Below are 26,446 nucleotides of genomic sequence, written 5' to 3'. Positions count from 1 at the left end.
AAGTCACTGATCTTGAATCTGAATGGGCAACCTTCTTTGATTAAGCTCTGAGCAAAACCCTCAGGATAGCATAAGCCTCTAATATTTGGACTTAGGCTCTTGGGTCTGACATTTAGAGTTTTCATCATTTGTCCTGGTGTGAAATAGTAAAAAAAGATAGACCTTTTCTAAGTGTTGCTAATTAACATTTCTTGACAGCACCTCATCAAGGGATAACACTGTTTTTTTCCCTCTCTCCCTAATTGTCAGTATTGTTATACTGTCTGATTTTGCTTCCTGATTCCCCCTTAATTAGGTATGTGTTGGGTCTGGTGGCAAACTGAATTTCCTTTTCCTTTTTTTAAATGTCTTTCTCACAAATTAAATCATTTTTCTTGTTAGCCCAAAGGGAAGAAATGTCTCATTTTGCTCAGGGTCTCATCATGTTTAAAGGTGAAACTCTATATTTTTCTAACATTTAAGAGCATTACACTTTTGGCATAACTGATGTACAGGAAAGGGGGACACTGGAATCAAAATCAAAGTACTTTATGCACAACTAGGCACTGGGTACTCAGTAAAGTTTCTATCCATTTGAAAAAGATACATTCCACATCTACTGGAATTGGGGCTACCTTGTGGACTCATTGTGGCACAGAGAAAAGAATATTGCCTCTGAATTCAGAAAATCTAAATTCAACTCCAATCTCTTTCATTTCATATCTGTGTGGTCTTGGGTCAAGGAAAGATTCCCTGCAGTTTTAAGATCCCTCAGATATTCCTATTTGTGCATAATACTGTTGATTGCATCAAGTCTCAATTCATTTTCTGATCCCTCTGGCAGAGATCTGTAAAGCATTCCAGGAAGTCTCGACAGTCAACATGGATCTAAAATTATATTTTCCACAGTTTCTTCATCCCTAAACACATACACATATGTATATGAATATAAATATAAATATATTGCAAGAGTCTAAGTGAGAATGATAAGGTGGTGGAAATGTAAATTATTATTAACATATATGCACATACACATATATAAACAATTAATATCAAATATTATATGTATCTATTTATATGTGTGTGAATGGCATACGGTATAGTCAGACACTGAGCTGGGTCCAGAATTGAAAAGGTTCTCTAGCCAAGAGATAAGGTAGAAGGATCAGCAAAAGGAGACCTGGCCAAGTCCAGAGCTGAGGTCTCTTCTACCTGAATATTCCAGCCAGTTCCTCCACAGGGATATTCTCCTCCACAGGGAAAGTCATACTTGTTCCCTATGAACTTCTTTTCATATCAGTGAATTCTATGAACTGGTAGACTCATCCTCTAAAGACTGGAGGGGGGGAGTTGGTAGTTTGCAGAAAACAGTGGTGATAATGTCTGCTTCCTACTAATACTTCTTTATTATTCACTTTTCATTCTATTTAAATAAACTCTTTTTGGATTGCTATAGATTTATAAAATTAATTCTGGAGTCACAAAATAAACAATACATGTCTAATTTGAAGAATAAACTAGAAAATCCTACCTTTGCATTTGTCTCTTTCTGTTACCTAGTATTAGACTTGAATTGATTATCCAACTTAGCATATGATTTTGAGAAAAAAATAAATGTTTACTTTTAGGTTCCCTTTAAAACTTTGTTGAAACTTGGAATTATTTTAGTATAAGGAAGGGTTTGAAAACATCACACTTTTTTTTAGGTTCATTTTGTTTAATGTTGTACATAAAGTATGGGTAAAATCAAAATTGAAATATACATTATCACATTTATTTACGCCACTATCTAGGACACTTTTTCAGATTCACTTTAGTATGCAAACAATATAAAGTATTAATTAATTAGGGGAAAATAAGGGTGGGGGAAGGGGGGGCAAAAAGAAACTTCCTACAGTTTATTCTTCTACATTGTAGAGCTATGCTCACAAACTGTTGCTTTTACTCTTCCATGGCTCAGGAATTCAGTTATAAATAAAACTGAACCTGCTCAAGAGCTGAGAAAGGCTAGAAATGATAGGTCCATATCTTAGTGCATTGTCATATAATTCAAACAATGGCACAGCTACCAGTTCGTAATTTTGGGGGACTGCAAGCAAGGCTTTTTCTCAAAGCTGAACCAAAAAGATTTTTTGAGCTCTTTAGGCTTTGTAATATGTGCTCGAATATTTGAGTACTGCAGGGGTTCAAAATTTGGTCTTCACCAGTTACCAATGCATTCATCAATGACTCAATCTTGCAGAACTCCATCTTAATGTGTCAGTATCTCTGTCATAAATATTTTGAGTCCTTCTACTTCATATTCTTGATTACCTTCACCACAAAGTAGTTTAAAAAAAGTTCTGCCCAGTTGGAAGAATAACACATGTGGTATCCAGTGCTCACAAATAATCAGAACACTCTCTACAATCTGCCTCATTCCAATCTTGTCAAATTCCTTCCTCCTTTGCTGAATCCCAGATGCAACAGAGCTGTCCTTTTCATAAAGAGGCTCTTTTGTACCAAAGGTATAATTTGTAAGTGGAAACAGGTTGAAGGTGTGCTCTGGGGTGAGAGGCTTGGTCTTCTGTATGTATTTGTTCCAGAAATGGTTGACACCCCAAGGCCAGCCATCTGAAAGTCTTTGGGGGGCACAATAGTTATGCTGGCAAGTGAGGGTGTGGACATGAGCAGACAGAAGATCATCACACTTTATTTTAACCTTGATACCTTAAATAAGTGAGAATAAATGCTAGTACTGAACTGACTTTAGACTAAGTGCTAAAAGACCAACTTAGAATGACTTTGCATAAGAACTGTGTTGTGAAGACTGAAAAAAAAAAAACTTCACCAAACCTTGGGGTTCATTTATAAATTATCAAATGAATTTATCAGGGATTCATTCTAGAGACTAGAACAAGTAAGATTTTCTAGAACACCCCTATGGAAGAACTTCCTGGCTGGGGGCATGAGAAGCCTAATCTTTGGATGTAAGCACATTTCCTCTTCTCCCAAAGGATTTTGGATTTCTTAAATTCCCCTCACAACTTGTATGAACTATCTTACATAGGATCATAAATTTAGAGCTAGAAAAGGACTTAGAAAAAAATAATGCAAACACTTTGTTTTACAGGTAAGAAAGCTGAGACTAAGAAAGGTGAAATGATTTGCCCATAGTCACATATGTAAGAAAAACCAGAAGCTTAGTTTTTTTTTGGGTTTTGGTTGGTTTTTTGGTTTTGGTTTTTTTTTTTTTTTTGGTTTTTGGTTTTTTTAGTGGGGCAATGGGGGTTAAGTGACTTGCCCAGAGTCACACAGCTAGTAAGTGTCAAGTGTCTGAGGTCAGATTTGAACTCAGGTACTCCTGAATCCAGGGCCAGTTCTTTATCCACTGCACCACCTAGCTGCTCCCCAGAAGCTTAGTTTTAATACCAGTCTTTTGATTGCAAATCCATCATGTTTCCCAATATACCAAACTGCAATTAGTGAAGGCCTATCATGGACATAGTTTTGTATTAACCTTCTTATCAATCAGTTCGGTGAGTCAACTAGCATTTATTAAAGGTCTTTGCTCAGTAACTTTGCTAAGACCTGGAGAAACAAAGAAAGAAACAAACAGTCCTTGCCTTGGAGAATTTCATAGTCTAATAGAGAGAAAACATATTAGATTGTATAAACAAGACATGTGCAGTTATCCCTTCCACATTTTGGAAGTTGGGAGCATAGTGCCCCTGCAATCTGGAAAATCAATGTGAATTTTTTGACCCTCCCTTTGTAACAAAGTAAGAGTCTGAATTATCATGGTATTAAAAGATAAAATATGTTGATATTTTAAAATATTATACATATATTTTAAGTGTTTCTGTATTTCTAAACCTTTTCCTGTGTTGTGTGCTAGACTTTGCTTGGCATCTGTGCTTTCCACAAAACTCTCCCAAAATTACTATTTAAATTCTAATGTCAACTCATGATATACCAAAACTATGATGTGGAAGGAATAATTGTAGAGGTTAAACTGTGGGTAATCTCAGCAGAAAGACACTGAGTAAGGAAGAGGAAAGGCTTCTTGCAAAAATGGAATATATTTTTACATTAAAATGTAGACTTTGACCCACCAGAATTTGGTGCTGAGCATGTCACTTTTCCATTCAGTGCTTCTATTTCTTCATCTGTCAAGTGGAGAATACATCATTTGCACTCAGAAGATCTTATTGCTGATAAAAGAAATAATATATGAACAGTACTAAAAGGGATCTGCTACCTCTGGTACTACATCTGACACTAAATATGTCTACTAAAACTATAAGTCCCCCTCCTCCTAAGAATTCTGCTACAATTAATATTATGATGAATAATACTAAGATTATTAGTGATTGTTTCATTGTTGCCAAGACTACTATTGTGACTAATACTACCACTCATATCACAACTGTTTTAATTACTACTGCTCTTACCAGTATTATTACTTCTTCCAGAAATGACTTAAAATTCACTTAGACCTTACCTTTTTTTATTTTGGTAAGCAAGACAAAGATTGGAGGTTAGTACTTTTATTTTCTTTCCTGTAGAAAATCTGTATGTGTATTTATATCAGTTGAAATTCAATAAGAAAAAAAAAAACTATTCACCTAATGTGGGGATGATGTGGGAAGTAGTTGCTTTTATTATCCTTGGTTTAATGTTGGTGAAATTGAGGTAAACAAAGGTTTACATGACTTTTTTGGTGTCATATAACTAGTAAGTATCTGAGGATAGATTTGAACTCAGGTCTTCTCAACTTTTGGCCCAGCACCCTATCCATTGTGTCAACTAGCTACTCCAATAACATAAATGTTATAAAAATATTAAGGGACAAGAGATAGAAGGAGGAAAAAGGTCACTCATAATATGTCCTGAGAAAACAGAAGTGCCCCTTTAAGCACCTATGGTTTCCATTTGCCAAGGTGAACAAGAGTGCTACCATTTCTGGGTATTAAGCAAGGGAGACAAGTTTTCAGAGGACAAAGTAGAAGGCAAAGTAGTAGGGAGATGAAACCATTTACCACCACTACCAAATAATACTCCACAATATTGTATAAACATCCAGTAAATTTTCCCCAGGTACAATCTCTAGCTACTTACTCTAAACTATTTTTATGTACATCAATATCAGTGTAACTCACCAGAATAATAATTGACAGTACCATCAACTGTTCCTTTCCTCAAGCTCAGCCATATAAGGGATACTCACTTTAAGGGTAAAAGCTAAAGGGACAGGTATTAAAGTATAACACTTAACAACAACAACAACAACAACAACAACAAACTTGGCTACTTTTTTAGGTGACTGGTGAACTAGGGAAAAAAACAAAAGATTTCTGTCCAAAAAGATGTCTGTCCCTTCAGTTTTGCAACAGATGGCTGCTCTGTGAAAGGAATGCCATCATAAGGGTACAGTAGCAATAGTGGCCAGGGAACAGTTCAATCACATCATTTTCCTTCCCTTTCAATGAAACCTTCCTTTGATATATTGCAGCATGTGTGCTTGCAAGTGAAGAGTTATGATCTCTCTTCTGGCTATCCATTGGGATGGAGAAATATCCTGAAGTTTTGGATTGTCACTAGATTCATGAGGTGTGAGATGAACCTCAAAAAGGCAGTCTATGCTTTCATTCTAGTGGCACCCATAGGTTAAATATTTGTTAAGATTCCAAATCACTTTTCTTGTTTATTATTGTATGTATGCATCTTAAGAACCCTATGAGGTGGGCTGGAACATCCTAACCCAACTCCCATTTCACTATTTTGAAAAATTTTCATTTGGAATCTACTGCCTTGATTGTGGAGTAGATAGGAATTAGCATCTGTAGATAGACACAAATAAAAAGTTTTTATTCATCACTGATATTTAATCTCTTTTCCAGCAAGCTGATAATATTGATCATAAGCAGCCCTCCCCAAATTACATATTATTGTACATATTAAATGACATTACTGGTCCTCAGTCTCACATCAATGAGGATACTATAATGTGCATAAAATATTATCTTGTCTAAATGATTTCATTTGTTTTTACATCAAGCTGGCATAAAGTCATTGACCTTCCTATAATCCTAATGTTTTCTTTAATTTACTGTGACTTTCACAGTTCTTTAATGCAGGTTTTGCTAGACAAAGAGGAAATCTATAGTTTTATCTTATCATTTGTTCATATAACTAGTGTCTTATTAGTCTTTCAATATGGCAGCTGGGAGTAGGGACTTATAACTTGTACTCTTCTTTGTCCCTTTGATACCATACTGAGTCAGAAAACTAGGGGTGGACTTTTGTCAGTGTCTGATAAAAAAAGCACAAAACCCCAACCAAACAAAAAAAAAAGATACTTAAAAAGATATTTTAGATTTTTCAGGAAGTTTTAAAAGGTTAGGATACAAAGCACAGGATCATCAGCATATATCCATCAATCAAACAACAAGCATTTAGTAAGAATTTACATTATTCCAGGCACTGTGTTGTGTTGGGTATATGAAGAAAAAAACTATATGGTGTGATGTAATGGTTAGTAGCTGCAACAATACGGTACAGTGGATAGCGTGTTGAGCCTGGCTTCAGGACAACTGAATTCAAATTTGGCCTCAGACAGGTACTATATTTTTAAAAAATATAATGGAAAGGATATAGGAGACATTAAATCATTTTTTACCATTCCATTTATCTTCTTATCCCCCCAAATGGAGTTCCTTATTTTCCTAATTACCCTATACTTAACTATCTTGTATTCTTTTTTGCATTAATTTTTATGTATGTACATATACATGTGTATACATATGTATTTGAATATAGTTTTATTTGTTCATGTTGTTCCCTTGAAAGTGGGGAATTTCTACTAACCTCCTTGTACACTATTTCATTTAAAAAATGTTCCTATGCTAAGCAATATACCTTATGATGATTCTTTGATATGTACATTCTCTGTATCCTTTTATCTTTCCTTGTTCTTCTCTCAGGTGCCTGTTAAAATAGTTTCTTCACTGGTGTTATAATTAATGTACTATCGTTCCCAGAGATATTTACATTTGAAAAGAAAATAAAGTGTGTGTGTGTGTGTGTGTGTGTGTGTGTGTGTTTAAGGTGTAAGGGGGGGTGATTTTAAGTATAAGTACATAAAGTAGGAGAGAAACTAAAGTGTGAACATATGATGGCACATAAGAAGTCATCTATATGATTGTTGTGACTTCTTTAACAAATTCTTCCCTGGTACGGAAAGGAATATATGATTATAGGAGATTACAGAATTCAATGGTCTTCAAACAGTTGAATATGTCATGCAATACCAGAAGAATGTTTTTATGAAAGGAGCTTGATTATGATCTTATATGTCCATCTGGCTATAGGCTTGAAATTGGATAAGAAGTCCAAAGGGAAATAATTAGTTGGCTCCTCTGCTCCCCACTTTTTGAATGTGGACTTTGCTGGCCTGATCCAACAATAAGTTTTTTCCAACTTTCTAGTCCTTGATTTTAACTCTACTCCTAAAAAAGTTTTCTCTCTGCTCTTGGGGGACAGAGAAAGGATGAATAAGGCCACATCATCTAACATTCCAGAGTTAGCCTAATGGTTCCTAATGTTGTTATATCTCCTTTTAGGAAGTATCAGAAAGAAAACCATGATCGTGCTAAGTTGTGCAGTGGGAAATTTACCCCAAATCAGCATTTTCTCCCAATTTAAATCAGATTAAAACCAACCTGGCAGTTTCAGGTAACAGCATTCCAACCCTAGTCTTTGTGTATCTCTGTATACTGCTAACTAGAGACTATTCCTCCCCACTTCAGGTCCATTCTTCACAAATAAGCAATATTGACATCAACAGCATTTATACCAATTGAATTTTACTAGCTGACAAAAATAATTCTTCTACTGACACATAAATTAGGAAAATCACTTTACAGAATAGGCTTTAGAATCAACTTCTACTCAGGTAGAGAGGAGGGGGAAGGGAGAGGAGGCTTTACTTCACAGTCTGATACCTATTTGCTCCAATTTGAAAGTTGAGAACCATCAGGAGCTCAGGCGCCTTCTCAGGTTCCATTCTAGCCACTGAAAGTAGAGCAGCTGCAGTTCACAGAACTCCCACAGTGCACACACATCCTGATGTGCCTCAACCCTCTGCAATCAGTGGCAGTCCAATGCCAGTATTTAGATGGGTTCCCAGTCACTTGTATCCAGGTTACTCGTATTATGGACCACCACCAATGCTATTATTCTCTCTATAAGGCAGAACTCTACCCCTCTACCTGCCCTCATACAGTCATACCTACTTCCTAATTCTGGGTAGTCTTTGTTGTGTCCAGAATAGGAAGAAAAATTCTTTCCAATTCCCCAAAACCCCCAAACCTAGTCTTTGCCAACTTCCTTTGCCTTTAGAAATCCACTTCCAAAAATCTTCCATTAAGAAATGATAATATGAATATACTCGATAAACTCTAAGGTCATTTTTGGAAATAAATCGTACCCTCCTGTGATCTTCCTATTTATAATATTGCATATTAATATAACAACTAACATTTATATAGCACTTTAAAGTTCACAAATGCTTTTATAATATCTCATTTGATCCTCATAACTACTCTGTGAGGTCAGTGCTATTATGATCATCATTTTAGAGATGAAGAAACTGAGGCTGACAGAGGTTAAGTCATTTAGCCAGGGTCATACAGTTAGTAAAATTATGGGCTTGAGTTTTCCTGATGCTAAGTTCAATAATCTATACACTGTGTATGATTTTATGAATTAGAAACTCCCTTAGGCTTTCTAATTATGTAGTTTATTTTAATTCCTTCTCCACTTAAAAAAAAAGTGCAATGCACATTTAAGGCTTTATGCCTGATAATTTGTCAGACTTATTTTTTCTAGAACCTTAATATACGAGTGGTATAAACCATTTTAAATTCTCCTCTGAGTTCCAGTAAGCACATATATCTATAGGACTTCATTAGAAGTAGGCACTTAAATTCATTAGAGCCATTCTCTTTTTGTCTCTGTAGCCATTTGACTTGGAGAGGAAGTATCCACAGTATGGGCCTAATGCATAGGCAGAGTAGATATTTTTCAAGTCCTATAATTTTAAGAGAACTGGAAAAATAAATATTTTCCCACTGGTTCTGCTGTCAAACAAAATGCTTATTCTATTGACTTGATAATCCTGAAAATTCCTTTAATATAGAATTTAGATTATAGAGGGATCACATAGTTTATATTTTCCAGTTCCTCATTTTATGGATGAAAAGAATGAAGTTGAGACAAGTTAAATAATTTCCCTAAAGTAACGTAGTAAATCAATTGTAGAATTGGGCCTAGAACTCAGGTGTGTTAGATCCTAGTTCTCTACTCTTTCTCTCATAGGAGCTTCCCCTTTGGGTGAAAATAAGAAGGAAGTAGGCAAACAAGATGAGGATATTGAAGGTGGGGATGGTATTCTATGTAAATAGGAAGAAAATGACTGAGAAAAATGAATGAAGACTATGGAGAATGGAGAGAGACATGGAAGACTTCTTTGAAGTGAAGAAGAATAAAGAAAGGAATCAAAAGAATAAGAAACATAATGATTACAATGTGAAGAGACAACCAAAGTGTGCATTTAACAATGGTTAAAGTTAGTGCCAAACTGTCAAAATTAAGTTACACATTCTCCACTTCTTTTTACTGTGCATACACTCTCACAAAATGTCCATTGTAAGGAAATTTATTTCAGTGTTTTGGGGGTAGTCTATTGTATGAAGACAAATGTATTTTTTAAAGAAGAAAAATGACAGAATGGACCGCTTTTATAACTTCATTAAGGGCCAGCCCTGGGTACCAATCAGTATGATGATGAGCAGCAGCTGTGGAAGAGCAGCTGTGTCATGAAGCTCTGGCTTCAAAAATGGCCTGGAAAAGGACCAATGAGTTCCATTCATTTCTCCTTACCAATGGAAAATAACACCTTTTTTAGGGACTACTGGTAGAATAGTTTTAATCCTATTTGTTGTATTGTTTCCCAACTGTTTCCAAGTATGCCTATTTTAATATTTCATTGCTTTATGTTTAATTTCTCACTTGTTCATTTTGAAAATTTAACAGAATAAATGGATAGGACCTAAATATCTTGACGAAATTTACAAAGCATCTACACTGTGCAGTATACCATACTTAATAGGCACTTAAACATTTTGTATCCTTTTGTATTAAAGAAACATTAGACATATCATTCTTGATTTGTTTTATACTGAAACAAGAGTTCCTTAAAATTTTCCACCCTAGAAGTTGAGAGATGTTATATTGTAGGTCTTCTACAATTAGTTCTGTTCACCCTTTATTTTAGAAGAGTTCCAATGACTTCTCGGGGTGATGTCTTGACTTGCATGTGAATTTAAGTGAGCCAGAGTTACACAGAGTCATCAGCCTGACTCTTTTTTTCCAAAACCATTGGAATGCAGTGGCATGACAAAGCTCAAAATGTTTGTCAATGGATTGGGATGTTGTCTATGACCTTGGGATCTTCAATGTCTGCCCAAGTTCTATGCATTACATAGAACCTTCTTCAACCATCCTTACTGACATTGGAACCAATTGTTCTCATCTGCCCATTCCACCAAGAGATGTCTTCACATGCTTGGGATAGACATCCCCCTAACTTAGTGATGGGTTTGAGTCCTTTCAGTTACCCTCTACCTAGTTTATAGCCCATCTGCTGAGATGGTTTACCAGGGTGTGTGACCACTGTTCATGCTATATCTTCTTGGAAGCACAGATGGGAGTTGAGTTAAAATGGAGACCAAAAGTGGATGAGCAGCCGTGAAATGAGCTTGGCAAGCCCTCACACCAGAGGTACTAGTCCTTCTTGAACACCTAATACATCCAATACCTGTGCTATAGAAGATCTACCCAACAAATTTCTTAAATGATTTCTTCCAGTTCTTTTAGTATCTCAAGGATAATAGAGTATCACTTGGTCTATTCATATATTAATTTGAATTCTTACTCCATGACTAGCCTATTTCCATTTTCAATCATGCAAGGTGCCTTTTAGATAACTTTTCATAGGCAAGTAAGTCAGCACTGTTAATATCGTGTGGCCCACTTATACCCCTAATAGTCTATTATAGTATGGGTCACTTGTCATTTTGATTCTTATAAGATTCAGTGTTTTGGATCCAAGGTCAGCTATCTACCAGGCACCATTCTGAACAATGAAGATACACAAGCAGAAATGTATATGTATATACACATATGTATATATAGATACATAGATATGCATATGCAGATTTGTTTATATGTATATGTATATAGTCACATCCATTTATCTATTTATTTAATATACAAGAAATATAAACAAAGTAGCCTGGGGCTGTGATGGTTGGTGATAAGCTAATACCTGTGGGGTTGAAAAAAGACCTTACAAGGAAGGCAGTATTTGAGATGACTAATGAAGGAAAATGACTAATGAAGGTCACCAGTAGGCATAAGTACAGGGGATAACCAGTGAGTAAGTAAAGATGGAAAATGAAGACTAGTTTGTAAGAAACAAGAAAAAAGTCAGTACACTTAGAGTCTAGAGTGTTGAGGAATGATTTGTAATAATAATCAATAAATTATATATTAAGACGCTGTTCTCTTCAGAAAAAGATAAAGTCCACAAAGAGGGGTATAGCAAATTCCTTATTGAGTTGTAAGGCATGGGTATCTTATAAACTTTACAATTTTATTCAATGTTATCTGCAGGTCCTGTTAAATAACAAATGAGAATATGAGAGAGCCAGTAACCAGGTCCTAGTATCTCACATGACTAAAAAATTTGAGTCAACATTCTGTTGTTGTTCAGTCATATTTAACTCTTCATGACCCCATTTGTGTTTTCTTGGTAAAGACACTAGACTGGTTTGTCATTTCCTTCTCTAGATAATTTTACAGATAAGGAAATTGAGGCCAACAGGATTAAGTTTTCCCAGAGTCACATAGCTAGTAAGTGTTCTGAGGTCACATTTGAACTCAGGTTTTCTTGATTTCAGGCCTGATGTTCTATTGTGCCACCTACCTGCTTAATTTTGCTTTCCTCTAGATATAACACGGCCAGGGCTATGTTCTGATTCTCTCACTAAACTATCTAATCAGTAGTAGAAATGGGCAGTGTGTACACTTAAATCACCACCCAAAAACCCCCAAAACAAAACCAGACAACAACAAAAAATGACCAAACAACAACAACAACTTTGGACTGGTCCAGAAGGCAAAATAGTGTACAACAGGATAACTTCGTAGTCCAATCTAAAGAGATGAGTATTTTTTAAAAAGAGTAAGAAGAATCCTTTAAAGATTTGTTACAATAGGCCTCAATCAACGAGAGTTACTTGAGGGAAATTTTGAAATGCCTAGAGCTGACACGTCAGGTTCACAGGCATCTAGGAGTATACAAGTTATCTTTTTAGATACTTCAAATTTAGGATTAGGGATGGAGGGAATTTATATTCGTCTTTTTTAAGTAATTTAGGAAGTAATAAAATATATCCCATAAAAGACTGTGGTCCTAGGAAATATTAAGGATGGACAGCATTGGGAAGAAAATTAATTACTCAGTTCTTACCACGTTGTAACAACACTGTGGTATATGTTTTTTATTTATTTTGCATTCTTTGGCCAACTGTTTTGTTTTGTTTTTGAATTAAATGTATGCTCAACAAATGTGCATATCCATTACTAGTGGATTGGTAAACTTGTAATATGTTCTGCAAAGTGAAAGCTATCAGAGTATAGTAAAAATCATCAAAAATGAATTCTTCATCAAATAAGTCAAAATAATAAATTAAGAAAGCTATTTGCTCAAAGATTTTCATAGCAGTAGCATTTATACTTACAATAATGAAATGAAATTTAATAAAAACCAAATGGGGAGCAACGTAAATGTCCTAAAATAGGGACATTATTAAACAAACTGTGGTACTTAACATTTCATGCTACAATAATGTCAAAATGGGTACATGATTTAGACATAAAGGGTGATACCACAGATTAATTAGGGAAGAAAGGAATAGTTTACCTGCTGTATCTATGGATAAGGACAATATTGATGGCCAAACAAAAGATAGAGAGCAATAAAAGATATAGGGACCTGAGTAAAATTTATAAGAATATAATTCAACCCCCAATTGATGTCTATCAATTTGTCATATAACACTTTGTCAAAGGATATGGAAAAGCAGTTTTAATATGAAGAAATCGAAGGTAACTACAGCAATATGGGGAAAATGCTTTAAATCACTATTAAGTAGAGAAATGCAAATTAAAGCAACTCTGAGGTACCACCTCACACTTATCAAATTGGCTGATATAACATAAAGAAGGAAAATGATAAATGTTAGAGGAGATGTGGGGAAATTGGGAAACTAATACATTGGTGGTGGAGTTGTAAACTGATCCAAACATTCAGAAAGAGGTGGCAGAGTCAATATTTGAACCAGATTCCAGAATAATTTCCACTACCCCACATTTTCTCCCAGCTGTGAGTTTAGTCTGTGTTTAAAATTAGATCACTGCTAAAAGGAGAAAATAGTGAGAAAGACAGACATGTAAAATAACTGACAGTTGGTGAAAAGCAGAGGTTTGGCAGTCATCTACTAATCCCTTCTTTTTGGTGATTCATGTGGGGGACTAAAGATGCTGCAAAATGGACCATAGAATGGGTTACACATAGTAAGCACTTAAGAAATGATGAGTCTTACTGTACTAAGAAAGGCTGCCCATTAGAAATGCCAATAAATCTGTTGATAGGGTTATATTTGTAGCCTATCCAGCATGGTAGGACCTTCCAGAACTTATGTTCCATTGGCATAGCCAGAATCACCTTAATTGTCACAAAGAGGCAGCACAGTAGGACTTTGCAGGAAGCTGAACAGAGCTCTGTCTGTCTCTTTCTGTCTCTCACTGTGCCTCTCTCTTTTCCTCTCATCTCACTCACCTATATATACCTGTATCTGTATCTATTTCTGTATCTGTAACCATATGTATGTCTTTTCCTCTCAATTTGTATCCATATCTACACTTATATCTATATCCATTATATATAGAGAGATCTGTATTGTTATTTAGATGTAGTAAAATATATGTATGTACATATTTCAAGAAAAGAATATGCAAACTGCACATGAATTATGAGATTTTAGGTCTGGACCTTTGAATAATTTTACCAAACTCCTTTATTTTATAAATCTGGGAACTGAGGCAAAACAAAAAAGAAAAAGAAAAGATTTACAGACCTTTGCAAAATTCATTTTGTTTTATAAATATATATGAAATGCCTCCTCTAAGTGAATTCTTAAGGCCTGGAGACACTTTTAAAAAGTTATAATCCTCTCTTTTGAGATGTTTAATGTAGTTGAGGTTATAGGACTTGTATGGAAATAAGCATAAAACAAATTTAAATACAAATTCACAGGAAATATTCAAATAGGATGGAAATGAGACGTAAAATCAGGTGAAATCTCCCATGAAAGAAGCAGGAAAGGGCTTATGGAGTGGGGGGAGAGATGGGGAAGGAGTGGGGCAGTGAATTAGCCTTACACACATCAGAATTGGGTCAAACACCTTACTCTCATCAGAGTTGGCTCAAGGAGGGAGTAATATACATACTCACTTGGGTGGAGTAATCTATCTAACCCTGCAGGAAAGTAGAAGGAGAAGAGGATAAGGAGGGAGGGGTGAAAGAAAGGAGGGCAGAGTGGGGGAGGGGGCAGTCAGAAGCAAAACACATTTGAGGAGAGATAGGTTAAAAGAAGATAGAAAATAGAGTAAATATCATGGGGAGGGAATAGGATGGAGGGAAACAGTTAACAATAGTAACTGTGAAAAAATTTTGAATCAGGGGTAAGAGTAATGCAAGATGATGATGTCAATGATGATGATTGATTGATTGATTGGTGGATTTATGAAGATTGCAGGAAGATGAGGATTGATTGATTGATGATGAGGAGGAGGATTAATGGATGGTAATTGATGGTGATTGCTTGATGATGATGACAAAATGTATGGTACTTATTTTGCTGGGTTATTGTGAAGAACATTTTTTGTTAGGTTACTGTTGTTGCAATAATCAACCTCATGGGTTTATTGTAAGGAAATCTCTCTTTAAAGTACTATATAAATATGATTTACTATAAAAAAATGAAGAGTAGAATGCTATCAGAAAGACTTTGAAGGACCTGCATGGGCTGATGCAAAGTGAAATGTACTGCATACAAAATAATAGCAATATTGTGAGATGATCTGCTGTGAATGATGTGGTTATTTTCAGCAATGCAATTATCCAATATAACTCTGAAGGTCTTATGAAAAATGCAATCCATCTATAGAGAACTGATGGGATCTGAATACAAATTGAAGCATAATTTTTTTGTTAGTTCCTTTATCTGAAGTTTTATTTTTGTCTGTTTTCTTTCAAAACCTGGCTAATGTGGAAATGTTTTGCATGACTGCTCATTTATAGCTTATATTGAATTGCTTGAGTTCTTAAGGGGACTGGAAGGGATGGAGGAAGAGAATTTGGAATGCAAAGTTTAAAAAAAATTGATGTGAAAATTTGTATTTTACATGCAATTTGGGAAAATAAAATTCTAAATATATAAAAATAGGGTGCTAATGGTGGCTTGAGGAGGGAATCATTATTTTTAATTGTTAAGACAGGGGTCAGTAAGGAATGAAGGGGGAGAGATGAAATTTAATAGGAAGAGATGTTATTGCTAAATATGTTCCATTGCCTTAAAAATAATGATTTATTGCATATATGTGGATATGCATGCATACACATATATATGATGAATTTACAAAAAAATATCACTTTTCCCTTTAATAACAGTAATAATAATAATTATAAACCAGAAGTGATTGGCAGGGTATATTTATACACACACATACATATATTTGTATGTATGTATCTTCCACAATGACTTGTGCGTCATAGTTCCTCAATAAATATTTGCTTAACACAACATATGGAGTCTTATACTAGCTCCTTTTTTTAATCATAAAAGTATTTTATTATTTTCCAGTTACATGTAAATATAGTTTTCAATATTTGTTTTTGAGTGTGAGTTCCAAATTTTTCTCTCTCCTTTTTTCCCTCCCCGTCCCCAAGACAGAAAGCAATCTGATATACATTAAATATGTACAATCACTTTAAACATATGTCTGCATTAGTCATGTTATGAAAGAAGAATCAGAAAAGGGGAAAAACTTCAAAAAGGAAAACAAAGCAAAAAAAGTGGAAACAGTATGTCTCAATCTGCATTCAGATTCCACAGTGTTTTGTTTGTTTGTTTGTTTTTCCTGGATGGAAAGAGCATTTTCCATCATGAGTCCTTTTGGAATTGTCTTGGATCATTGTATTGCTGAGAAGAGCTAAGTCTATCAGAGTTGATGATCACATAAAGTTGCTGTTACTGTGTACAATGTTCTCTTTTTACCAGCTCTTTTTAAACTCAGTGTGATCTTGGACAAAGTGACTTAAACTTGAGGAATCTTAATTTACTTATTTGTACAATAAGAGAATTGGATTATATGAACTCTAACATGACCTTCTTATCTGGATTTATCCAATCTTCTAATTTTTAACTTTCTTGAACACTGAAATGAAAATCAAATCTTCTCTTCCCAATATTAATTTTATCTCTTTGATCTTCTGGAACACAAAATTCATGCCTCTTGATGTCTTTTATTTTGGAGGATCTCTTGACTGGTGAATGTGGCTTTTTATTTATAGTTTTGCCCAAAGACTCAAAGTACACACTATTCAAAGATCAAATGATTTAATTTACAGCTCAGTTCCCTGTTGGACCTGGACCGTGTGATATTTAACAGATGCTTTGTGAATGGGTCAAAGGTTTTCTTTCTTGTCTCTTTTTAATTGACACAATTTTATATCACATTAAAACTCCTATGAATGTTTTTTAGGTTTGTGTATGTGTGTATGTGTATGTATGTATGTATGTATGTATGTATGTATATATGTATATATGTATGTATATATGTACCTATGTATATTGCTTTTATGTTTGTAGCTGTACAGTTCCTAGACCATAAGCATCACGAGGTTATGGTTTGAGCACTGGTTCAACTTCATACCCTCCCCAGGATCTTCATAATGTTCTATATACAACTGATGCTTAACACATTTTTATGAATTAAATTAAATTGAAATTTTCAACCATATACACATTGCAAATGTTTGGATATTTAAAATGTTAGCACCAACCTTTGACCTATATCTTTGAAATCTGGGTCTGGCATTGAGGAAAAGTTTACCCCCCCCCATTAACATGCATTTGAGAAATTTAAAAAAAATAATTTAATCTGTTCCTTCTACCTCCATCATTGAAGGAAAAAAAAAACAAACAAAAAGCCCTCAGTACATAGCTATATCTTTTCTTTGTGGGGGGAAAGGGGAATTGGCACATTAGTCATGCTCAAAATGATTCTTTTTGTATTTTAAGATAATCATTTCTCTGTCAAGAGCTGAAGAAAATGCTTCATTTTCCTTCTTTTGCTCTTATGACTTATCACACTAATCAGAAGGCTATCCCATTATTTTTTTCTATAGTTCCTTGTTGTTTAGTCAGTTCAGTCATGCCTAGGTCTTTGTGACCCTATTTGAGATTTTCTTGGCAAAAATACTGGAGTGGCTTATCATTTCCTTTTCCAGCTCATTTTACAAATCAAGAACTGAGGTAAACAGAGTTAAGTGACTTGTATGGTGTTGCATAGCTAGTAAGTGTCTGAGACCAGATTTGAACTCAGGAATATGAGTTCCTAATTTCAGCCCCAAGACTTCATTCGTCTGAACCATTTAGTTGTACAGTTTTAAAGTTTTCTCAAATTTCTCACTTCCCTCTACCTCAGTTCATAGTTGCCTTTTCTGTTTCTGCTGAAACTGTTTCCTTTAATTATGGTTAAATAATACTCCATTTTATGCATATATCACAGTTTCTTTACCCTTGCCCTCTCTTTGCCCTTACCCTCTCTCTCTCCTTTCTGTAACAGTGCCAAATTGTTTTAATGATCACTGCTTTATAGCACAGTTTGTGGCCTACTAGTAATATATCTCGCACCTTTAAACTTTATCTTATTATGGCCCTTGAGGTTCATAAACTTTCCCTCCCTTCCTATAAATATTATTCTTTTGGGAGTGTGATTAGTATAGCACTGAATAAGTAAATTAATTTAGATAATATTGTCATTTAATTATATTGGCTTAATTTACCCTTGAACAATTGATATTCTCTATTTAGCTCTGTCTTTACTTTGGCAAAGATACTTTTATAGTAAGATTCACATTGTCTCTGATTGAATTAGGGTAGATTACCTTCCCCTAATTTTATGGCTTTATAGTTATTTTGAATGGAATGTCTCTTTTTAGCTCTTTCTGCTACGATTTTTTTGGTTTATATATAGGAATGCTGATGGTTTGTGTGTGTGTGTTTGTCTTAAACTTTCCACCATTGTGAGTTATTATTTTTGTTGTCTCTTTAGGTTTCTGTCACTACCTCATCTTATTTTCTGCAAAAACTGATAATTCTATTTTCCTTTTTTTATTCCTTTTCTTATTTCTTCAGTTTATTTTTCTCATCTTATTACTATAATTAACATTTATACCTTCATTCTTCTCTGATCTCCATTCCCAGCTCTTGGAAAATCTTTAATCTCTATTATCTAGCAACCTTCTCACAAAGTTACATCTCTTCAACCATACTGACTTCTGTCACAATGGAAGATTCCCATAATTTGTGCTACTTTCCTGTGATTGCTTTGTTCTTTTTCAGGCCTCCATTTAAAGGAAATGTTCATAACAGTTGTGTTCAACTCTTCATTCTTCTAAAGGCTCCACTCCTGTTATTTCAGATTTATTTTTCCACCATTCTCCCATGTAAATACATTTTTCTTCTTATAACGATTGGAATGATGCCACCTGCTGGAGACTTACTGTAGAAAAGCTCCGCCATGAGGTGAAGGTCTCTGAGGGCAAGACCATGCGTTTTTTCTTTGGCATAAGGAAGTGATCATTGCTTGTGGGAGGAGGAAGGGGGAGCCTAGTGCTCTGAATCTCTCTCTTTCCTGGGGACTCTGGCGGAGAGTGGAGCTAGGAATGCTTTCTCCCATTAATAGATAGTAATCTAGGCCTTTTCTTCTCTCTTTACCAAATTCTTATTCTCCTTAATAAATGCTTAAAAGTCTAACTTTTGCTAAAGCTTATAGTTTATTGGTGACCACTCATTAGAGATTTTAGACAATATAGCTAGAATTTTAGCCTTAATATTCTCCCCTGACTATTGATAATGTGTATCCTTGCTTTATCTCTGGTCTCATTGGCATGGCCTCTAATTTATATCCATTAATATAATTTATGATTTTGATTATGTAAGTATTTTTATATTAAGGAAAAATACATTTAGGCCTATAATGTCAACATAACAAGTATTTATTAAACACCTACCATGTACCAGGTAATCTGCAAATCACTGAGGATAAAAATCGGGGCAAAATGAGTATGTATTCTTTTTTTCCTTTATTTTTATTTTTATTTATTTATTTGTTTATTTATTTAATTTTTATTTTTTTTATTTTTTTGCGGAGCAGTGAAAGTTAAGTGACTTGCTGAGGGTCACATAGCTAGTAAGTGTCAAGTGTCTGAGACAGGATTTGAACCCAGGTCCTCCTGAATCCAGGGCCACTGAGCCACCTAGCTGCCCTCAGTATGTACTCTTAAGAAGCTTGCAATCAATATATGCTCAGTCAACTGAGCTCTTCCCTTGTTTTAAGAACAATTTTATTGAAAGATATACAGTACAGGACTTCTGGGGCAGAGCCAAGATGGCAGAGGAAAGGCAGTGAGCTCTCAAACTCATGACACAATCACTCCAAAAAACATCCAAATAATGGCATATGAAAATGCCCGGAGCAGCAAAACTCACTGAAAAATGTGCTGAAATCATCTTCTAACCAACAACGGCTTAGAAGGTCAGAAGGAGGAAGCTGCTGTGCTGATACAGGAGATGAGCCCAACCTCACAGTCACCCTAACACAGATCCCATCCCAGGAAGGCCTCACCAGAGAAGGAGACCCCCAGAGCCTCTGAATCAGCTGAAGTGCCAGTGTTGTCTGGAACTGAGCTCAGAGTCTGGTAAGTGGGCTGAGCCCTGGGCAGGGGGAGACTACAGGGGACTATGGTGATGCTGAGGCAGAATTTGCATTTTTCATCCCTGCTGAGAAACAGGAGATAGGCTTGAGTAGCAGTGGCCCAGGTGGGGGAGGGGCACAGGCTTGTTGGAGCTAACAACCACAACACACAAAGCTGCTTGATTAGCAAGTTGGTCTGGGGTCATCTATAGACCAGGGAACAGGCCAGGTGAGTGAAGAACCTGATCCTCCTTAAATCATACCACCTGGGACTTCTTAAGCTTGGGATACTGCAGCCTGGAAACCGTGCCCCACTTTAAGGAGTTAAAAGTCAAGTAAAAGAAAGGAAAGATGAGCAGACAGAGAAAGGTATGGACCATAGAAAGTTTCTTCAGTAACAAGGAAGACTGAGGTATACCCTCAGAGGAAGATGTCAACATCAGGGCCCCTATATCTAAAGCTTCCAAGAAAAATATGAATTGGTCTCAGGCCATAGAGGTGCTCAAAAAGGACTTTGAAGATAAAGTAAGAGAGGTAGAGACAAAAATGGAAGGAGAAGTGTGGGTGAGGCAGGAAAGACATGAGAAAAAAGTCAACAGCTTGAAAAGTCAAATTGGCCAAATGGAAAAGGAGGTACAAAAGCTCTCTGATGAAAATAATTGCCTAAGAATGAGGATTGAACAGATGGAAGCCAGTGACTTTATGAGAAAACACAGTAAAGCAAATCCAAATGAAGAAAAAAAAATAGAGGGCAATGTGAAATATCTTCTGGGAAAAACTGCTGACCTGGAAAATAGGTCCAGGAGAGAGAATTTGAAAATTATTGGTCTACCTGAAAACCATGATCAAGGAAAGAGCTTAGACATGATCATCCAAGATATTCTCAGGGAAAATTGCCCTGAAATTCTAGAAGAAGAAGCTAAAATAGAAATCGAAAGAATTTACTGATCACCACCAGAAAGAGATTCCAAAAGGTTAACTCCTAGGAATATTATAGCCAAATTCCAGAGCTCTCAGGTCAAGGAGAAAATATTGCAAGCTGCCAAAAAGAAAGAATTTAAGTGTTATGAAGCCCCAGTCAGGATAACACAAGATCTAGCAGCTTCTACATTAAAGCATCGGAGGGCATGGGATATGATATTCCAGAGGGCAAAGGAAATGGGATTATAACCAAGAATTACCTACCAAGCAAAACTCAGCATAATCTTTCAGCAGAAAAATGGGACTTGAATGAAAAAGAAGACTTTCAGATATTTGTGATGAAAAGATCTGAACTGAATGACAAATTTGACTTTAAAATACAAGACCCTAGAGAACCATAAAAAATTGGAGCTGGGGGACATACCTGGGGTCATACAGTGGGTGACTGTCTTGTGTCTGAGGCTGGGTTTTGGCTGGGATCCCCCTGGGTCCAGGGGTGATGCTTTGTCCACTGTGCCACATAGCTAGGTGAAGACATCTTTAGGGTTAAATTGAGGGGTGAAGGGAATGCACTGGGGAGAGGGAAGGACAGAGGTGAAATCCTACATGAAAGAAACAGGAAAAGGCTTATGGAGTGGGGGAAGAGATGGGAGAGGAGAAAAGGCTCAAAGACCTTAAACTCATCAGAGCTGCCTCAAGGAAGGACTAACAGACACACCCAACTGGGTGAAATAATCTATTTAATCTGGGCAGAAAAGGAGCCTAACACTCATCAGAATTGGCTCAAAGACCTCAATATCATTAGAATTGGATAAGGAGGGAATAATGTACACACTCAATTGAGTGGAGTAATCTCTCTAACCCTGCAGGAAAATAGGAGGGGAAGGGGATAAAGAGAGAGGGTCAAAAGAAGGAAGGGCAGATTGGGGGAGGGGACAGACAGAAGCAAATCCCTTTTGAAAAGTGATAGGAGGAAAGAAGATACTTAATAGAATAAATATCATGGCAATAGGAATAGGATGGAAGGGAAACAGTTAACAATAGTAATCATGAAAAAGAGAAAAGGGGGAAAATTGTACAAAAACATTTATAGCAACTCTTGGTGGAGGCTACGAATTGAGAATCAAGGGAATGTCCATCAATTGAGGAATGATGGAAAAAGCTGTGCTATATGACTGTAGTGGAACAGTCTTGTGCTACAGGAAATGACAAACAGGATGATCCCCCCAAATTCTGGTAAGACTAATGAACATCGATATATAGTGAAGTGAGCAGAGGTGGGAGGACATTGTGCATAGTGACAGCAGTATTGTTCAATGAGCAATTGTGAATGACTTTACTACTCTCAGCAATGCAATGATCCAAGAGAATCCCAAGGAACTAATGAAGGAGCTTACTATGAACACCCATAGAAAGAACTGATAAAAAGAACACTTATGGATTGTACATATATAACCTGGTTGTGATCTTATGGAGGGAGAAAAATTTGGAACTCTAAATCTTATGAAAATGAATGTTGAAAACTACCCTTACATGTAACTGGAAAAAAATAAAATAAATGTTGACAAAAAAATTTAAAAAAAAGAAAAATATACAGTAGAACAATCAATTGTCAAGTCTTAATTCAATAAAAAAAACAGCTTTTTAACAAGAATAAAAAGAAGCTTACAATCAAATAAATGAAATAACATGCAGACAGTTATGTACAAAAAAAGATACATAAACTGTAGATAATCATGGAGAAAGGGCACTAGCATTTTGTGGGGGGTGGGGGGGGGTTCTGAAATTCTTGCAGAATTCCAGACTCTTTTAAGGGGGGGACAACTGGGGTTAAGTGACTTGCCCAGGGTCACAGAACTAGTAAGTGTCAAGTATCTGAGGCCTGATTTGAACTCAGGTCCTCCTGACTCCAGGGCCAGTGCTCTATCTACTGCACCACCTAGCTGCCCCAAATTTTCAGATTCTTGCAGAAAGAAGGATTTTAGGTGAGATTTGAAGGAAACCAGATAGAAGACTTGAGGAGGTAGAGAATTCCAGGCTTGGGACAATCAATGAAAATGCATGGAGCTGGTATTTAGAAAGTCTTGTGTGAAGAAGAACAAAGAGGTCAGTGTTACTAGAATACGGTATATGGTATAAGGGAATAGGTTTGTGCTTGGAATTAAGGTGTAGGAAGAATGGAAATGTAGAAAGAGTTCTGCTTATAAAGTATGTTAAATGCCAAACAGATTTTATTTTTGATGTTGGAGCTAATAGAGAGCCACTGTTTCTTATTTAATGGGGGTGGGTTTGAGTGACATGAACAAACCTGAATTTTAGAAGATTACTTTAATTGCAAAGTATAGGAAGGACTGGAGTAGTGAGAGACTTGATACTGGGAGGATAACTAGAAGTCTATTCTAATAGTCCAGCATGAAATGAGGAGGGCCTTCACAAAGGTAGTAGCTCCATAGTTGCTGCTGTTTTCTGTCCTTCCTTCTTGAAGAGGACCATAACATCAGGGTGATATCATGACTTCCAATGAATTGGGTTTAAGTGAGAGAGGGCTGTGCAAAGTCACCTGCCTCACTGTTTCCTCCAGTAGAAAGTTACATATCAGGACAAGTAGAGATGGCTTCAGATATTTAAAGTGATTGATGTTGAGTGACTTGCCCACTGTCACACAGCTAGTGTCCGAGGTGAGATTTGAACTAAGGTCCTCCCAACTTCAGGGGCAGTGTTCCATCCACTGTACCACCTAGCTACCTCATAAAGGTGGTAGCATAAAAGTGGTTTGTGGGTCTTAACCTGAACATTTTCCATCCTAGAACTTTGAGAAAAATATGCTGTGGACACTGTGATGTTTGCATTACTTTGATGAATCAAAAGAAGATCAAACTGCATTTCCTTGACCTAGATTTAGAACAATCTGAAGTCTGAACATTGTTTTCATATGGTAATGTCTTGGTAATGACTTGGTTTTTTTGTCCCTATGCTAGATTTTGTACAGTTATATAGTTTTGTACCACATTTATCTATGGTATCTAAGCATATGTGTCTGCTATGTGAAGTGGTTACTCCATTATGCAATGATCATATGACAAAGGTTTACTAAAATATAGCACATTTGAGAAGGATACAAGGTCTTGTCAGTATGATGGATTCTCAAGAGCTGTTATGATCCGGTAAATTCACAACTCCAAAAATAAAAAAGAAGAAAGCATTATTCTATGGAGAAATCAGGAATAGAGTTCTTGGAGAACCATAGCAACTTCACACCTACTTAACTGTTCTGCAAGGTAGAGTTCATATACATAAATAGGATACTCCAGAGATGTGTCACTTTTGCTGACTAAGATTAGTTGAACTGTTATGAGTGTTACTTAGTGCCTATATAAGTTCATACATCTATACAATACGAGTTTTATATATGTGTGCATACATGTATATATGCACATATACATGCCTACATATACACATACACATATGTATATACAAATAAATGTAGAATATATTTCAATTCATTTACATTTATGTACTATTAATATCTAGCATTTATTTAGTGCTTGAAACTTTGCAAAGTGCTTTAAATAGAAAATCTTTTTTGACCCTCACAAGATAAGAGAAAATATGTCATTCTTTTATTAATAAGGAAACTGTGGCAGAGGGAAGTTAGATGATTTACCCAGTTTCACACAGACAATAAGTGCCTGTGCCTGATTTGAACTTCCATCTTCCTGAAATGAATTCTGGTGCTCTACCCACTATCCCACATTGCCATATTATGTATTATCTGTGTCTCCACTTGTTAGTTTTCTCTCCTACTTCAAATTATACATATTTATATATGTATATATATGCATATATATATGTATGTATATACATGCTCTATGTACCCTCCTAGTAAATATAAACTATGATGGCAGTGACTTTTGTTTGTATTTCTTTATTTTGCTTTTGTCTTTGCACCTATCACAGTTACCATACTGAGTAACTACTTAAGAAATTTTTATACGATATGAATTTGCAGACCTTTAATTGTATCATAGTGAATACAATATATCAAGGTATAGATGACAAATTTCTACTACTTAATAAATAACTATCTAGAATTGCTTTATATGGGAAAAAAAGTTATCACCCTGAGATGGCCCATATATAGCAAAGCTGGTCAAAAGACAACAGATATCTGGTCTATAACCAAGCATATACACAAATCCTCTCTGGTTGGTTGGATTTGCTAGAGCTAGTGTTTCACTGGGAGACCCTTTAAGAAACTAATAATTTACCAAGACCATTGTGAGTCACTAAAGTATGACTTATGTCTAACAAGTGCAAAATATATCATTATCCAACAGGCAACAAAGCAGTCAACCAGGCCATTCTGGTGCTATGGCTCCTCACTCTGACTCATGGTAACACTATCATATTGATGAAGCAGCCACCATAACATATTTGAAATGTGTAAATAGCAATGTGGAACCCTAATGCTTGATTACTATAAGCAAGAACTTTAGTTCAGTGGAAGCATTGGTTATGAGTCTAAGAAGAAAGAGAGACAGCCTACTCTATCAGTGGAAATTTACACACAGATAAAATGAAACACCTGTCAGAATGATAAATGGGGTTTCTTGTTATCTCACTGTCTCTATCATTTCCCACTCAGATTCCCATCAAATGCCCAGATTACATGGGGAAAGCAGGTGGAAGAATTGTCCAGCTCATTTTATCTCTACTCAAGGAACATGAGCAAAGATCTCCAGATATTTATAAACAGGATTGATTTCATTTTTATTTCAATAATCTTGGATTTTAGAGTAATTTCTTTATGCAGAGTCAAGGCCTGATGTTTTTTCCTCCCTTTCCCCATGTTTTTGGTTGGTTTTTGAGATTTATATAGTGCCTCCTCTACAGAGACCTGAAAAGAATCATTTTGAAATGATGACGCTTAAAAGTAAAGCAGTATAAAAAGGAATGCTAAGAACTTGGATGTTCACGTATTAACCAGAATGAGGCAGATTAGGTGAACTATTTGGTGGACCTAGAAAAATGTTGTGGGACAATGAGCTGAAGTATTAATGTAGCAAAGTCACACAATAACTACTATGGTTTCAGATATTTAAAATATTTTGAAAATTAAAGACACGTATCAAGCTGATGTCAGACCTACATAACTTTGTATGCTGTGTGACATTTCATTCTTAATTCTGGTAATTTTTTCCTTATGGTTTTCCTCACGGGGCCTCAGATTCATCATCTATAAGGTGCAGGAGTTAGAATAGATGATTTCTAAGTTTCCTTTCATGTCTAATATTCTATTTACTGATTTCTTTAAGGAGAAAAACAAAAGATTTTCCTTATTTACAAGGTTTTTTTTTTTAATTAATCTGTTCCTCTTGTTACCTGCAGCCAT

The 26,446-nt window shown here is 35.7% G+C and overlaps 1 pseudogene; it reads right to left on the bottom strand.

Moving 5' to 3' along the window:
• Window positions 1–1,943: 1,943 nt before the first annotated feature.
• Window positions 1,944–26,446, bottom strand: LOC122747670 (annotated as a pseudogene).

The sequence above is a fragment of the Dromiciops gliroides genome, chromosome 3, assembly GCF_019393635.1.
Source record: "Dromiciops gliroides isolate mDroGli1 chromosome 3, mDroGli1.pri, whole genome shotgun sequence".
NCBI lineage: Eukaryota > Metazoa > Chordata > Mammalia > Microbiotheria > Microbiotheriidae > Dromiciops > Dromiciops gliroides.
Note: the sequence above shows the minus strand (reverse complement) of the source record. Positions and strands in the feature narration are given on the sequence as shown.